This window comes from Callithrix jacchus, chromosome 14, assembly GCF_049354715.1.
Source record: "Callithrix jacchus isolate 240 chromosome 14, calJac240_pri, whole genome shotgun sequence".
NCBI classification, from domain to species: domain Eukaryota; kingdom Metazoa; phylum Chordata; class Mammalia; order Primates; family Cebidae; genus Callithrix; species Callithrix jacchus.
This window is the reverse complement of record NC_133515.1, coordinates 42,572,783-42,589,580: the sequence shown is the minus strand read 5'-3', so window position 1 is coordinate 42,589,580 and position 16,798 is coordinate 42,572,783. Positions and strand designations below refer to the sequence as shown.

Genomic DNA, 16,798 nt, shown 5'->3' with positions numbered 1-16,798 from the left:
TGTGAATTGGAAATAAAGCAGTGAAGAAAACAGACAAATATCCCTGACCTCAGGGAGCTTACATTTCTAATGGAGGAAGATGGATAAGAAACAAATTATTGGTATGTTGGAAGTGCTGTGCAAATAAATAAAGCCACATAAGGGGCCCACATGAAGAAAATGAAAGAAATTTCATAAGTTACTTTGCCTAACTCTAGGGAAATGTTTGAAAATCTAGATGAAATGGATGCTTTTCAAGCAAAATATAAATTACCAAATTCATTGTGGAGGAGAATTTCTTACCTAACTAAATATCATGAAGTATTAAGAGAAAGTTGGAGAACAACAACTCTGAAAGCACCAAACGATATTTCAAAGGTGAATTTTTTCAAACTTTAAAGAACAGATAAGTCCAATGATATTTAAAGTATTTTAGGTTTAGAGAAAGAAGTGAGTTTGTAAGGAAATGGTTATTTTCTTACATGTTTAGTGGAAGTGACACTTTTTAGAAACTTTTTGGGAAGTATTTCTACAACACCTATTAAAATTAAATGTATATACACACGTACATTTAATCCAGGAGTCCCACTATGATTCCAGCCTTTAGAAATTAAAGAATCATTTGGTAAGTTTGTATACAGCACTGTTTGTAGTAGCAAAAAGACTGGAAACAACTTGCTAAAGCAGCTATACTAGAATATGATACAATTATTTAAAAAAGGATTATACGGTTTACTTGAAGAAATGTCAATAATCAGAAAAGCAAATACCTAATGTGTGAAAAAAAATTTCCTGTTACTTGCAAATACTGTATTTGCATGTGTTTGTATGAATATAAATAAATATATAGAAGGAAACTTAACAAATGTTCACATGGGTTATTTGGGGTTTGGAAGGAGCTTCTTGGCTTTTTTGTTGTTTTGGTTTGTTGTTCCTAGCAGGATTTTTAGTTTGAAATGAAAATCTGACAAGATATCTTTTTAGGTCGTCGGCAAAGCCTGAGTCCTGTCCTCTCACTCTCCTCCCCAGAAAGCATGAGCTTCACCACTCGCTTCACCTTCTCTACCAACTGTCTGTCCCTGGGCTCTGTCCAGGTGCCCAGCTATGGCACCCGGCCAGTCAGCAGCGTGGCCAGCACCTGTGCAGGCGCCGGGGGCTCTGGTTCCTGGATCTCTGTGTCCTGCTCCAACAGCTTCCGGGGCGGCATGGAGTCTGGGGTCCTGGCGGTGGGGATGGTCAGGGGTCTGGTAAGATTGGGAGGCATCCAGAATGAGAACGATACCATGCAAAGCCTGAATGACCCCTTGGCCTTCTACCTGGATAGAGTGAGGGGCCTGGAGACTGAGAACTGGCAGCTGGAGAGCAAAATCCAGAAGCACCTGGAGAAGAAGGAGGACCAGGTCAGAGACTGGAGCCATTACTTCAAGACCATCGAGGACCTCAGGGCTCAGATCTTTGCAATACTGTGGACAATGCATGCATCCTTCTGCAGATCGATAATGCCTATCTTGCTGTTGATGACTTTATAGTCAAATATGAGACAGAACTGGCCATGCACCAGTCTGTGGATAGCAACATTCATGGGCCCCACAAGGTCATTGATGACACCAATGTCACTTGGCTGCAGCTGGAGACAGAGATCAAGGCTCTCAAGGAGAAGCTGCTCTTCATGAAGAAGAACCACAAAGAGGAAGTAAAAGGCCTACAAGCCTAGATTGCCAGCTCTGGGTTGACCACGGAGGTAGATGCCTCCAAATCTCAGGACCTCACCAACATCATGGTAGACATCCGGGCCCAATGTGATGAGCTGGCCTGGAAGAACTGAGAGGAGCTGGACAAGCGCTGGTCTCAGCAGGATGAGGAGAGCACATTAGTGGTCACCATGAGGTCTGCTGAGGTTGGAACTGCTGAGATGACATTCATGGAGCTGAGATGTACAGTCCAGTCCTTGGAGATCTGCCTGGACTCTGATAAATCTGAAGGCCAGCTTGGAGAACAGCCTGAGGGAGGTGGAGGCCTGCTATGCCCTGCAGATGGAGCAGCTCAGCAGGATCCAGCTGCACCTGAAGTCAGAGCCGTCATAGACCTGGTCAGAGGGACAGTGCCAGGCCCAGGAGTATGAGGCCCTGCTGAATATCAAGGTCATGCTAGTGGCTGAGATCACCACCTACCGCTGCCTGCTGGAAGATGGCAAGGACTTCTTCAATCTTGGTGATGCCCTGGACAGCAGAAACTCCATGCAAACCATCCAAAAGATCACCACCTGTTGGTGACAAAGTGGTGTTTGAGACCAACGACACCAAAGTTCTGAGACATTAAGCCAGCAGAAGCAGGGGATCCTTTGGGGAGCAGGAGGCCAATAAAAAGTTCAGAGGTTAAAAAAAAGATATCTTTTTAAAACGACTTTTCTTTTTTGTCTTTCAGATGCTCGCTTTAATGTGAATAGAGAAATGCATCTGCTTGAGTGCTAGGTGAGACGGATGTGTGAGACTCAGGGTGCGCGGTGTGATTTGTGTGGTATGCATATGGCAGGGCTCGTGAGTTTCACCAGATTTTGTCCAATGACTGGGTTTTCATACTGGTGTAGTAGAGTCACCTTGAGAAGATAAAAAATTGCATAACGAAGTTCTTTAACTTCTGTCATCCCAAGGTTTTTCATGGGTAAAATGAGGATTACAAGTATCTGTCACACAGATAGGACTTTTTATTGTGAAATGACAAAAGGATTTTCAGAGCGTTAAAGTTTTAGCTGAATAAGCTTTAGTTGAATTCTAATTTACAGACGTTTCAAGTAGCTATGATACACATCACATTATTGTCATAGGGTTCAAAAGGTGCAAGGTGACAGGATAAAAGCAGGCAAACTCTTGACCATACAAAGCAATATATTGTGCTAGGCGTGAGTATAACCCGTTATAATGTTATTATTGAAGGCACAAATGATCAGGGAAGACTTTATGAAGGAGGTGAGACGCTATAGGTCTTAAAAGGATGAGCGGTTTGAGTAGGACAGACACAGAACCAACAAAGGGGTGGAGACGGGCGCAGGAGGTTGTTTTTTTTTTTTTTTTGCCGCAGGCTTCTTGGCCGCCACTAGCGGGAGCGCCCCCTTCCGGGAGCCAGCCCTTTTCGGGCTGCGGGAGAGCGCGGCGCCCGCGGTACGCACGCGCTGGGAGTAGACGGGAGCTCGCTGGAGCTCGAGATGTGCGCATGCGTGCAGCTCTTTGGAGGCGGTAGCTTCTTCGGCGTCGAGACTGGAGGCTGAGTGCTAAACTGTGTGGGGCCAAATGGGATCCGGCTGTTAGTCGGGTAGGCATAGGTAGGACCGCTGCCCTGTTGGGAGTAGGGGTTTGGAAGGCGGAGGCCCGTATCGTTCGGGTCCTGAGCCTTTCCTGTGAGATCCGGGCCGACTATTGTATCTGTGTCGCAGCGGCTGCGCACAAAATGGCGGCGGGCAGACGGCGGGGGCGGGAGGAGGTTGGGGGACCCTCGGGATGGGAAGGGAAGCTGTTCGGCCCTGCTCCGTCGTTTGTTCACCTCACTACTCTGGAGGGCCCGGCCTGGCACCCGTGTAGGACCCTGCCTCGAGGAGAGCTGCCTAACGCCGTTGCACTGGGCGGAGGAACGTGAAGAGCCCTTTGGCGAGGCCGAGGCTGCCCCTTCCCCAACCGCGCAGGGCCTGCCAAGGCTGCGCCGGGCCTGACAGCCGAGGAAGCGGTGGTGAGGGAGCGCCGAGCAGGGAGAAAGCGTTCCCGTCGGGCCCGAAGAGGCGGTGGAGTTTTAGCCAAGCCCTTTGGCCAGCGACATTGTGCAAGAAGCTTGGAGAGAAGAACGTGTTTGTGTTTGGAGCTGGGGAGGGGGAGGAGGGAATGTTAGGATCCAAGCGGCTTTTGCGGGCCGGTGTTCTGTGCTGCGTAGTGCAGGTATGAAAGCAAGGAAAATGTCACCTCTGTTTGGGAAACTGAGGGCTCATAAATGGTTGTGATACTGATAATTTCCAAATTCTCGGAGGAATTGTGAAAACAGAACGTTAGTGCATTGTTTTTGTGTGATTCCTAGCTTGGGCCTCGTTCCTTTGAAGGGAGGGGGAATTGTGTATAACCAGACTGGAATCCTTGAGAACGTTTGAAATAGATCTTTTGTTGTTTGAGATAATTGCAAATGAGGGATACTTCGGTATCACAAAATCATTAATTAAACTAGACTGTGAAGGTTACCTCAAGTTAAATATTTCTTAATCTTACAATTTGCCCTTAGGCGAAGTTTTGGGACAGGACAGGGAATAGTAGTAGTCTAAAGGAGTTCCGATGAAAAACTTGTCACCAGGATACAGCGACTTAGGTTAATTCAAGTACTTTCTCTAACGAGCTTTGGAATTGTGCAGGAAAATTTTCTGCTTTTTTCCCTCTTTTGTTGTGAAGGATTACTTTTTCAGGGATGCTCTGCTTGCCAGTTCAGATTTACAATTGATAACCTGAAAAAAGGGATTGATCAAAAAAAGGTGAATTTAAGGAAGGTTTGGCAGAAGAACATGTAAATGACCTTACTTTAAATGGCTTTAAATTTTGTTAATGATTAGACATTCTAGACTTAGTGGACTATGTTGCTATCTTTTTAAAAAGTTTATTTGACAGCATTTTATATTTATTTTGTACCCCGTATTCTGTAATATGTACTTCTAAATAATTGTGTGGCATCCCAACATAATGCTGGGCCATTACTTCCTTGGGAATTCATTTTTCTTGGATCCAAGAAAGAAAGGGTAAAGATAAAACGGTGGAAGAAATCACAAAATCTTACTAGTTTGTATTAACTAGCTTTCATAATGTGTTTATGTCACATATTTATTGTATATTGGGTATATTTGTTTTGTAATCTTTTTTGCATTTTGTTTGGGAGGGTGTGTATGGCAGATACTCTAAAAAGGTTCTCAATCAGTCATCACTTTTTAACGACTATCTTAGAGTTTTTCTTGGGTGCTCTTAAGTAGGTTATTTCTGGAAATTTTGTTTTCATGTAGTGGAAGAAAATGAGACAAATAGTTTAGTGGAAAGAGAATAGGTTTTGGAATCGAGATCTGGATTCAAATCTCTATTTTCCTCAGTATGTGTGAGACTTTGGTAAGTTATTTTAGCCTTCCTGAACTTTTGTTTCCGTATCTGTATAATGGTGACATGACTACTTCCTGCTTGGGATTTTTGTGACCTTAAAATTAAGTGAGACAATGTATGGAAAGCTCCTGTTCTGAGCACATACTAGGTGCTTAATAAATGTAAGCTATTACTTTTATTTCAAAATTTAAGTGCTTAGGCAGCATCCTTTGATAGAAAATCATAATCTGTGGGTGTTCTAATTAAACAGCTTAAAAGGATTTAGATTAATAGAAATTTGGAGTTGAAAGGTCAATCTAACTTTAATTAAAATATTTTGTGCCTCTATGAACTTTTTACATGCCTCTTTTGTAGTACTTACCAATATATAGTAACCGTTTATGTGATTGTTATGTTCGTCTTTTTATCTTTCCCAGTGATATGTATTCGATGCTCAGATGTTGAGTGAATGAACTCAGCTGGTAGTCACCAGAGCCTTGACTCCAAATCATGCTCTTTCCACTGTGCCTTAATGTTTACTGATTAAGGTTTGAACTAAATTTATCTAAATCCTTAATAAAATGCCTTACTCACTTAGAAACAGTATTTCCAGTATTGGTGCCCAGTAACGCAGTTTGGGCTGTTAAGCAAAGAAACAGGTGCTAATGAATGTTGCATTGTAGTGGTTTTAGAGACTCTCCAAATTGAAAGTAATTGTGTTTCTGGCTAAAGCAAATAAAGCCCTCGTGTGTATCCCGCTTATGTATTCTTCATTGTTTCCACCTTGTTTGGTGTGACAGTTGTGGTGGCAAATTAAAATGGAAGGAAAATAAGTATATAGAAGAGAAGAGAATAATGGAAAGGAAAAAGTGAGGAAAAGGTGAGATGTAGAAATAAACACAACTGTAATAATGCTGGTGAGGGTCAAGAATTAGAAGGATTTTGGATTGAAAGGAAAGTCCAGGAAACAGGAGAAATAGCTTTAATGTACATATATTTTCTTGCTTTGTTTCGTTTTTGAGACAGGATCTCACTCTGTCTCAAAGGCTAGAATGCAGTGGTGTCACCGTGGCTCACTGTGGCCTCTACCTCCTGGACACAAGCAATGTTCCTGCCTCAGCCGCCTGGGTAGCTGGGACAACAGACACACATCACCATGCTCAGCTAATCTTTTTAAAAATTTTTTGTAGAAACAGGATCTTTCTGTGTTGCCCAGTCTGGTCTCGAACTCCTTGGTTCAAACCATCCTCCCACCTCAACCTCCTAAATTGCTGAGATTACAGGTGTGAGCCACTGCATTCACTCTATTTTCTTAATGGCTACCCCTAACATATATTTTGGATTACTTTTCAGCTCTTTTGAACCGGAATATATTTATTGTTCCAGTCTATATCAAGTTAAAAAGTTCCTGTCTTATTTTCACAGTCTTTGTTTATTAAACTTTCAGCTAATTTCCCTGTTGTCTCTGCTGAGTAAAAGTTGCCAACTTGCTTTTGAATATTTTTACCCAAAAAAAGTATATATTTTAATATGGAAAATTTTAAACATAAGCAAAAATAGAGTGATATTAATTTATTCATGTGCCTATCCAGTTTTAATTATTACAAGCTAATGGTCAGTCCTGTTTCATCTCTACTTGCTTATTTTTAAGCAAATCCTTATGTCAGTTCAATATATAGTTCAGAATTTTCTCTAGAATGTTTAGGAAAAAACATGCATATTACACCTAAAACAATAATTATGAGTGATTAATTTTAATATCATATTCAGACAGATTTCACATTTTGCCAGTTGTATCTCACTGGCTCCTACCCCTATATGTTTGTATAAAGGTTGTTGCAGCCAGGATCCAACTAATGTTCATAATTCATTTATAATTGGTTACAGTTGATAACTCTCAAGTCTATAAACTCCCCACCTACCTTTTTTTACAGTTTACTTACTGAAGAAAAACTTTCCTTTTTATACATCATTTAGGTAATCCTTTGCTTCATCTGCATCTGAATTCATGAATTTTGATGTGACTTTTAAAATATACTTGATAAATTGCTAGATCTCAATATAGGAAATACTGAAAGAAAGGTGGACCTAAGCAATTAATTCCTATTTCTAATATAATTTTCAAAAATTATTCAGGTCTTACTAAAAGGAAGAAACACCTATTTGCTTCTTAAGTAAAGCATTTTGTTTATGTTTAACATTTTTTGAACACCTGTTGCATGTCAGGATTTACAATTTTAATTAATCTTCACAGTAACATTCTAAGTGGTACTCTTGTTTCATTTTCACAGGGTGAAACAGGTTTGAATTAACCAGCTTGCCCAGGGTGACACTGTTAGCAAGCAGCTGGACCAGAGTTAAAACACTGAATGTAGGGTCTGGTCTGAGTTCTTAAACACTATGCTGCACTGCCTCTTTAAAGCTGAATTAATGGTGTTAAATTTTACTTATGGGAGTTAACTAATTTTGTATGAAGTCATTCACTGGCACCTCTTCTAGCAGGGTGGGTATCTTCAGATCAGTGGAAATTTTCCCCAAAGTTTAGATTATTATGGATTGCATAATAGGCTGACTAAGAGTCAATAGTTAGGGAGTGAACATGATGTAGAAAAGAAGCGCCAGATCTAAAAATGTGTTTAAGGTTGATGTTCTTTATTATATTGCAGGTTTTCTGCCTCTTGCCATACTTGCTTATAGTTTTTTTGACTTTTTATGCAATTAAGATAACACAGTCCAACGTTGGACATGAAATATTGGATCATTAACAATTTTTGAATGAATTTAAGCTCTAGGTGACAGGGGAATTTCCTGTTTCCTGAATCTATGCTTTTTTCCTGACAAGGTTAACATTAAGTTGCATATATTGTGCTCCTTTATTCCTAAATTCGTTAGTATGTATTTCCTAAAAGTATTTTCTTTCATAGTTATCATAATTACCAACTTCAGTAAATTTCACATTTATAAAATCCTTTTTTATTTTTTTTGAGACAGTGTCTGGCTCTGTCACCCAGGTTGGAGTGCAGTGAGTGATCTCGGCTCACTGCAGTCTGCCTCCTGGGCTCAAGAGGTCCTCCCAAGTAACTGGGACTACATGCTGAGGCGAGTGCCACCATGCCTGGCTAATTTTTATATTTTTCGTAGAGATAGGATTTTGCCGTGTTGCTCAGGCTGGTCTCGAACTTCTGAGCTCAAGCAACACGCCCATCTCGGCCTCCGACGGTACTAAAATTACAGGCATGAGCCACTGCGTGCAGCCTATAAAATTATTCAAATATAATCTGTTTGTATTCTGGGTTTTGTCAATTGACCCAATAGTGTTTTTTATAGCAGTTTTTTACCTCTCGTGTACAGGACTAAACTGAGATCAGATATTGCATTTAGTTATGTCTTTTTAATCTTTAATCTGGAACATTTCCACAGTCTACCTTTATCTTTTGTGAAGTTGACATTTTTGAAGACTACAATCTGCTTTGCTTTTCTCCTTAATGTAGCATTTCTCATTTTGGATTTATCTGATGTTTTTCTCTTGATTAGATTTAGATTATATGTCCCAGGACAGAAAAATCAGATAACTGTGTCCCCAGGATATCAGATCTGGAGATTTACCATTTCCATTTGCCTTTCATGCATGATCCTATGTTTGAGCATATGTTTTGGTTAAAGTGCTTGTTTCCCCTCACTTCCCCCTTGAATTAATCTGTGGAGAGACATTTTAAGACCATGCAAATACCCTACTCATCAGAATTTACCTCTGTAACACCCACTCATGATCTTACCTGAACCATTCTTTACTATGATGGTTACAAAATGATTTTCCACTTCAATTTATTCTACATTTACTAGTGAGCCTTCCTTTCTGCCCCATTGATTAATTTATTGGTATGTATTTATGGACTCCTGTTTTTCCAATATTTGATAACGTATTACTGTTCAGTTCTTGCTTGCTTTGTCCCATTTCCTATTTGTATTTGTCTTCCACAGTGAGAGCCCTAAGTTCCTAGCACCATCAAAACATTTACTTACTTGCTCAATCCTATGATATATCTAAAGTTATTTAGAATTTCCTTATCCATACCACTGCAAAAAATAAAATTACTAAAAAGAGTGAAAATTTGTTATTCTCTTTCCCCTAGCTCCATCAAAACTGAGGTACAGTAAAATTATTTCTTTCATTTATTTATTTTCCCCGGAGTGCTCTAACACTCGGGTGGGGCCCCTGTGAGGTACATAAATTGAATAGTGGTTTGTAAGTTCTTGGATTAGTTTTCTTTTTCCCCTTCAATGTATTGTGGTATGCATTTGAAATATGATTTGATTAGTTTGCTTTCAGTGTTCGATATTTTTCTCCTTCCCATACTTACTGATTTTTAAAATATATGTAGGTTGTTAACGTGTTTCTGAAGCTTAAGACGTACATAGGAAGATACTTCGTGAAATAACATTACCATATATATCCCTTCAATCCTTTCTGTCCATTATCCCTTATAGATTATCAACTTCATCATTTTCTGCATTATTCGTCGTTTTTTTTTTATTATAACCATAAACAGGTATATGTATGTTTTCCTATTTTGTTTAACAAAAGATGGCATACTATATGCTCATTTGTACTTTGTAAAGACTTTAAAGCTGATGGCATTTTAATGCATTTTAGTCTGTTTAGGTATATTTAATTGAAGATTTTAGGACCCACTTTAGGTAAATGGAAACTTTTTTTGGCCCATGTTACTCCATGAGGAAAAGCAAATAACCAGTGGCAGAGAGGGCAAGGATGCAGCTAGGTTTCAGAAACAATTGGGACTGGATATTGATTACCTTTGTTACTGTATTTACTTCTTGGTCTTCCCTACCTCTGTTATAGTGGCTTTTTTTGTTGTTTTAGGGTGAGGTTTCTCGATAAAGCAGTAAATAGGGCTGTTAACAGCATTTGAATTTTAGAATCATCTACTACTTTTCTCATTTCTAGTTTAGCAAAAAATCCTAGGGAAGATTTCTTTCTTCCAACTTGGATAAGGTGGTTTCTCTTGGACTAACCTGTTAGACTTATTAAGAGCAAGGCTACCAATGTGCATCTCCAGGGGAGTGTCATTTACAGTGAATACAATGTTGTGCTCTAGAGGCCTATTTATGTATGCAGTGCACATGCTCCTAAGAAACAGAAAGGTGTATCTTACAGTAGCCCATTTATCAAAAAATTGTTTTCCTGAAACTGATAACAGTTTAAATCATTGCTATATGGGGTTAATGATTGATCCTCATGGAGATCTCTTCTTAGCATTGTGCGTTAGCAGTTTTCCATTTTTTTTTTTTTTCAAATCTGAAATTGTGGTGTTTATCAGTCCTTACAGGTAGTAGTGAAATTTGTGTTGCCCTTCATGATGCCAAATGTTTCTAATTTTCTGCTTATTTTTGCTTTCTATTTCATTGTCTTGTTTCCTTGAAGGCACCATGTTTTTGCATTTTAACATTAAACATGATGCTCTTTATCTCTTTATCAACCCTTGTGGCACCTTCAGAATTGTTACTTGCATACCTTTTGTGAAACGAGAGGACAAAAGCTAATAGTAGTAAAGAAGTTGGCTGAGTGGCTCTGTCTGGTAGGAGAGGTTAAGAGACTGAGTACCAGAAAAGCACAGAATGACATGTTAGTTTTTGTGGCTAAATAAACAGCCTCTTGTTTTAACTAGCCATTGTAATGACTGCATTAAGTACCAAAGTAAATTTATATATTCTGAGACAAATAGTGCTCTAACAAAGCAGTGCTAAATGAGATATATGGGTGTATATCTAGAAAAATAATGTTAGTGGTAGTTTTCCCTTTGTGGGAAGGATTATAGAATACTTTTTATTCTTTCCTGCATGTCATAGGGTGGTTTTTCTTTTTCTGGGGTGGGTTATGAATCTGTATTGCTTTTTTGTGATTAGAAATAAAGCATAAAGTAAATTTACACGTAGATTATCTGGTATACAGAAAGAACACCAAAGGAAGATGTTATAATCTCGTTACTTCCTAGCTGTGTTTTACTTCATGTGTAAACTGGAATTCCTTTGCTCTTAAGGTCATTGTGAAGCTGAGACAAGATAATATTTAAAGTGCTTTGTAAACTATGAAGTGCTGTAAGTCCAAGTATGGGGTTTGATACAAATCTTTTCCTTATAAGTCTAATAGATCCATTATCTGATTTTTGATGATGGTTTTGGATAAAGTCTACCCATATCTGTAAAGAAAATTAAGGGCCCCTTCCTTCTGAAAGACTGCGTCAAAATAGGCAGTTCTTGATAGTCCATGCTATTAGACATCTCAGAAATACCTCACAGGGTCTAATAGTGATATATTTTCAATTCATCATGCTGTTTTGTCATGGCTTTCTCAAGAACTCAGTTCCTACTATGTGTTTCTGAAAGAATTTTTGTGGTTGACATTATATTGAGTATTTGTTTTACAGTGGCATGTTTTAGTTCTTAAAAGGACACAAGTGAGTTATTAAGTTACTTGTTAAAACAGTTCAAAGGTTCATAATGTTTTGTGACTATTAATTACCCAGTTTTTGAAAAATACTGAATTTAGAAAAATAAAATGTCAACTGAAAATAGCAAATAGCATAGTACTAATTTTGTACAATTTTTGATATACCCTATCCCCCAATCATGTGTGCATGCATGTACACAAAAGTAGATGAAACTGTACCAGAGTATTAATTTACTCTGTGTGATGGTTTTATTGGTAAGGATTTTGCTTGCAAGTCCTTACTGTTTTCTGTAACAAGCACATGTTACTTACATAGGTAAAACATTTATTTTATAAGGTTAATACTATTTAGTTGCAGTTTTTCCCCAACAAGTTGATACTTAAGAACTCTGATCTCAACTGTCGTTTTTCCAGGTTATTTCATAAGATGGCTATCCATAAATCTTCTGATGAACAAACCTCTTTCTGACCAGAGCTCCTGGAGTTAAAGGAAAACGCTTTATAATGGCTGTCTTAATTTGTTTGGTGGTTTTCCAGGTGTTAATGCCAAATTTGCCTTTGTCTTTTTGGTTCCTGTGTTCATACCACATTGTTTTCAGGTTACATCATTATCCTCAAAAGACAGAGTGTTTATTTTCTTTGGTGTGCTACAACCTAATTCTTAGGTAGAGGTTTCTTACCAAGATCACTTTGCTTGTTTTGCTTAATTTTACAAATTAATTTTTTCCACCAAAAGGTAGAATGAAACAAAGACAGCAATATATGAAACTGTTTAGTAATAGTTAAAAAGTCAAGTGGGAAGGAAGGATATAGAGTATGTAATTAAAATGATTTTAGACATAAATCTGAATTTATTATTTATACATTGCTTGTTAATCAGCTTGTTAGCTGATTTGGCTTTTGCTAGACCTTGGTGTGTTAATGTTAGATTGAGAAGAATGATGTCATTTTCAGTAACTCATGTTCATGTTTTTTTTCCACTTTTCCCAACTTTTGTTTTGTTAAAAATGTCACATGGGCTGGGTACGGTGGCTTACGTTTGAAATCCCAGCACTTTGGGTGGCCGAGGCAGGTGGATCACATGTGGTCAGTAGTTCAAGACTAGCTTGGCCAACGTGGTGAAACCTCGTCTCTACTGAAAATATGAAAAGCCGGGCATGGTGGCAGACACCTGTAATCCCAGCTATTCAGGAAGCTGAGGCAGAAGAACTGCTTGAACCTGGGAGGTGGAGTTTATAGTGAGCTGAGATTGTGCCACTGTCCTCCAGCCTGGGCGACAGTGAGACTTCATTTAAAAAAAAGTCATACCTAATATTTAGGACTTAAACTTTTTATTTTGGAAATCTTCAGAAATGTAAAAAAGGACAAATTCTTAGGGACTCATCACTCAACTTCTACAACCAGTATTTTTATGTGTCCTTGTGTCATCAAACTCCCTTCACCTATCTCCACCACCACCCTCTGCCCTACTACACACATTCCCTCTTTCCCCCTACCCTTGCCCAGATTATTTTAAAGAAAATCTCAGGACACATTATTTTACTCATTAAGCGCTTGAGCCTGTAACTTTTGCTTCTTTTTGCCAGTGCATCTCTGAACCTATGTAGATGACTAGATTTAAAGTTTATAATAGCCAAGGAAAAGTTGTTAGCATGATGATGGTGGTGAGAGGAAAAAGAAAGTACATATGAGAAGTATTACATTGAATTTTATAGTTAGAAATGGAGAATTTTTTTTTTTTTTTGCATCTTGGTAATTTGGCAAGGGAATTGGTATAGAGAGGAAAGTATTGAAAAAAAACACTAAAAACAGTAGCTAACAGATGGCATAAGGGATATTGGTTCCTAACACATTTTTTTCCTGTCTTCATGGCTGACTTTTATCAAATAGTCCTGAGGGTGCAGAAGATTCTAATGTTTAGCTGAAGCTAATTTTTTTTTTTTTTTTTTTTTTGAGACGGAGTTTCGCTCTTGTTACCCAGGCTGGAGTGCAATGGCGCAATCTCGGCTCACCGCAACCTCCGCCTCCTGAGTAGCTGGGATTACAGGCACACACCACCACGCCCAGCTAATTTTTTTGTATTTTTAGTAGAGACGGGGCTTCACCATGTTGACCAGGATGGTCTCGATCTCTTGACCTCATGATCCACCTGTCTCGGCCTCCCAAAGTGGCTATTTTTTTTTGTCTGGAATATTATGCTTTTTTCAGATATGCAGCTTATAAATTATAATTTACTTTTTATCATTCCAGTACAGTAGCTGTCTCATAGTATTTTATCTGTAAACTGTAGGATACTCTAAATTTTTGAAAATTTGATAAACACGTTTAGTAAGACATTGTTATTTGAAATCTCATTTCTACTAGTTCCCTCAAAACTGTAGAAGATGCCATCCTACAAAACTCAATTCAAACATTTCTTTCCTCCAGAAATCCTTTTCTGATACTTCAGCATTGTTATATAATACCAACAAACCTTACTGCAGTTTGTATTTTCTGTTAGATTGTTAGCTCTTTGGCTATAGGAACAGAACTGTATTTTATTTGGCTTTGAAACTAGAAAGTAGCCTAGTGACTGTCTAGGCTTTCAGAACATGCATGATTCTGAACTTAGTCCTTTCCACTAAAATCAAAAGGGGGAAAAAGAAGGGTCTGTTAGATATATCTCCTCAATCCACCCCCTAGTGGCATGCAGGATTTAGATGGACACTTTTAAGAAGGAACTTTTTGACCTACTGTCATTCCCTCATAAATGTTCCTGCCTTCCAAAAAGTAAAACAGAAACAACAAAAATCACTGTTTAGCAAAGCTGAGATGTATAGAAGTGATAATCCAGTAGAAAGCATTAGGCATGTAGCAGTGTAGGAGAGCCAGTAGCTAAAAATTGAATGGAATAGAAGAGAGATTTTGTCTCATAACCATGTAAATTGAGATCTTAAATATGTAGATTCTGATACCTCTAAATAGAGTTTCTTAACCTTTTTGACAAATGAGTGACAGACTTTATAGCCTGAATTTGAATTTACTGCTTTCTGCTTCCCTCTCCACCAAAAAACCCCACATATTTTCCTGTTGTATCACACGATCTCCTGTTAAAATTAAAAGCTTGTCCTCTACTTTTAATATTCAAATTCTGAAGTTTCTCTACAACTTGGAAGAGTTTTCATATCTTTTCTGTATGGTTTCTGATTCTGGTCATTAAAAGCCTTTACCTAATAGTGCCGCCTTTTCTGAGGGAGATCCGTTCTAAGACCTCCCAGTGGATACTGAAAATCTGGATGTACTGTAGTTTATTTGACCAGTTTCTAGTCTCTCTACAAGCTTTTTTTTAATTGCAGAGGCATGAAAAGGGAAGGTTCAAGAGATTTCTAACTATATCATCATTTTGGTTACCCTAATACTTTTGTTTTGTTTTGTTTTGAGATGGAGTCTTGCTCTGTCACCCAGGCTGGAGTGCAATGGCATGATCTCGACTTGCTGCAGCCTGTGCCTCCCAGGTTCAAGTGATTCTTGTGCCTCAGCCTCCTGAGTAGCTGGGACTACAGGAATGTGCCATCACACTTGGCTAATTTTTGTATTTTTAGTAGAGACTGGCTTTCACCATGTTGGCCAGGCTGGTCTCGAACCTGACCTCAAGTGATCTGCCTGCCTTGGCCTCCCAAAATGTTGAGATTACAGGCATGAGCCACTGTGCCTGGCCTGATTACCCTAATTCTTAAGAGATACTAGCTTCATCTTAAAAAGTAGTATGTTAGCTGTATGAAGGGAGAGGTCTGTTCTGGCTTTAATATCTTTAGTCCTTCCCTACCTAGAACAATGATGTCAGTGATTATTTTGTATGAATAATGGCTGAATTTGAACTTACTCTCTAGATTTATTGCTAAGAAAACTTTCTCTGCATTTCTTGGGACTACTTAGCATTTGAAAAGATATCCTGAATGACCTGATACTTAATTTTGGAATTTCATTCCCTTGAATTGATTGAGAAGTATGTAAAAGTTAAGTGACAAAGTAAAGAAAGGTGCTGTTGGTGGGGCACTTAAGTTACATAATTCTGAAGCCTTATGTTTTCAAATGTAATTGCAAAAGAAAACTTATTTAATATCTTGTAAATAGAAAGCTTGAAGTATAAAACATCCTTTTAGTCAAAGCATTTTATTTGGAGTGTATATGAACGATAGAAGACAAATTTTGCTAAATGATTAAAAATGTACTTAACATTTTAAATTAAAAGTGAAAATTGTATAAATGAAATATGAGTGTACTGTAGTCTCCCCTTATCCATGATTTTGCTATCTGCAGTTACCTGTAGTCAACCACCATTCAAAAATAGGTGAGTATAGTATGAGAATGACATTTTGAGAACAACCACGTTCGTATAACTTGTATTATACTATATCATAATTCTATTTTTCATTGTTAATCTCTTACTGTAGCCTATTTTAAATTAAATGTCATCATAGCTGTGTATCTATAGGAAAGAACACAGTATGTAGAGGATTTAGTACTATCCATGGTTTCAGGCATCCATTGGGGATCTTGGAATGCATCCACCTAGAGAAAGGGTGACTACTGTACTCATTAAATTTCATTCACAAAGAGAAGGCAACATGATACTTACATTTTTTAACCATTGAAGATATGCTATTGGGCATATAGGTTATAGGCAGATTTTTTTACTTGTATAAAATTTTTGAGACAGGATCTTGCTTTGCTACCCAGGCTGGAGTACAGTGGTGAAAACAGCTCTCTGCAGCCTTGACCTCCTGGGCTCAAGCAGTCCTCCCACCTCAGCCTCCTGGGTACCTGGTTGGGAAAAATCATCATGCTTGGTTTTTTCGTTTTTGTAAAGATGAGTTCTCACCATGTTGCCCAGGCTGGCCTTGAACTACTGGGCTCAAAGCAGTCCCCCTGCCTTGGCCTCCCAAAATGTTGGGATTACAGGTGTGAGCCACCTATATTTTTAAAAAGTGTCTTTATTCTTAACAATGCCCAACATTGTGTGTCATGCTTCTAATATAAAATGCATTTGATTTTAGTGGGAATTCTAATAAAGCTGTGATGGCTGAATAAATATATAATAAAATAATTAATCATAATTCTTCTTCGTTTGTTTTTGAGACAGATTCTTGGTCTGTCACCCAGGCTGGAGTGCAGCCGGTGCAGTCATGGCTCACTACAGCCTTAACCTCCCAGGCCTAGGTGATCCTCCTGCTTCAGCCTCCTGAGTAGCTGGAACCACAGGCACGCACCACCACACTTA

The 16,798-nt window shown here is 38.6% G+C and overlaps 1 protein-coding gene across 22 annotated transcripts in view; it reads left to right on the top strand.

The window, feature by feature from the left end:
* The window catches only part of ZNF638 (zinc finger protein 638), a 158,484-nt gene that overhangs the window by 51,585 nt on the left and 90,101 nt on the right, over positions 1 to 16,798 (top strand). For 8 of the 22 annotated variants that reach the window (XM_078349099.1, XM_078349093.1, XM_078349097.1 and 5 more), the window contains exon 1: positions 3,206 to 3,298. The exons of 7 other annotated variants lie outside the window; for them this stretch is intronic. The gene's annotated coding sequence lies outside the window, so the exon portion shown is untranslated. Of the gene's footprint in view, positions 1 to 3,205; positions 3,903 to 16,798 lie in introns of those variants that run through there. 7 more of the 22 variants (XM_078349094.1, XM_078349098.1, XM_035272330.3 and 4 more) reach the window with 2 other exon arrangements.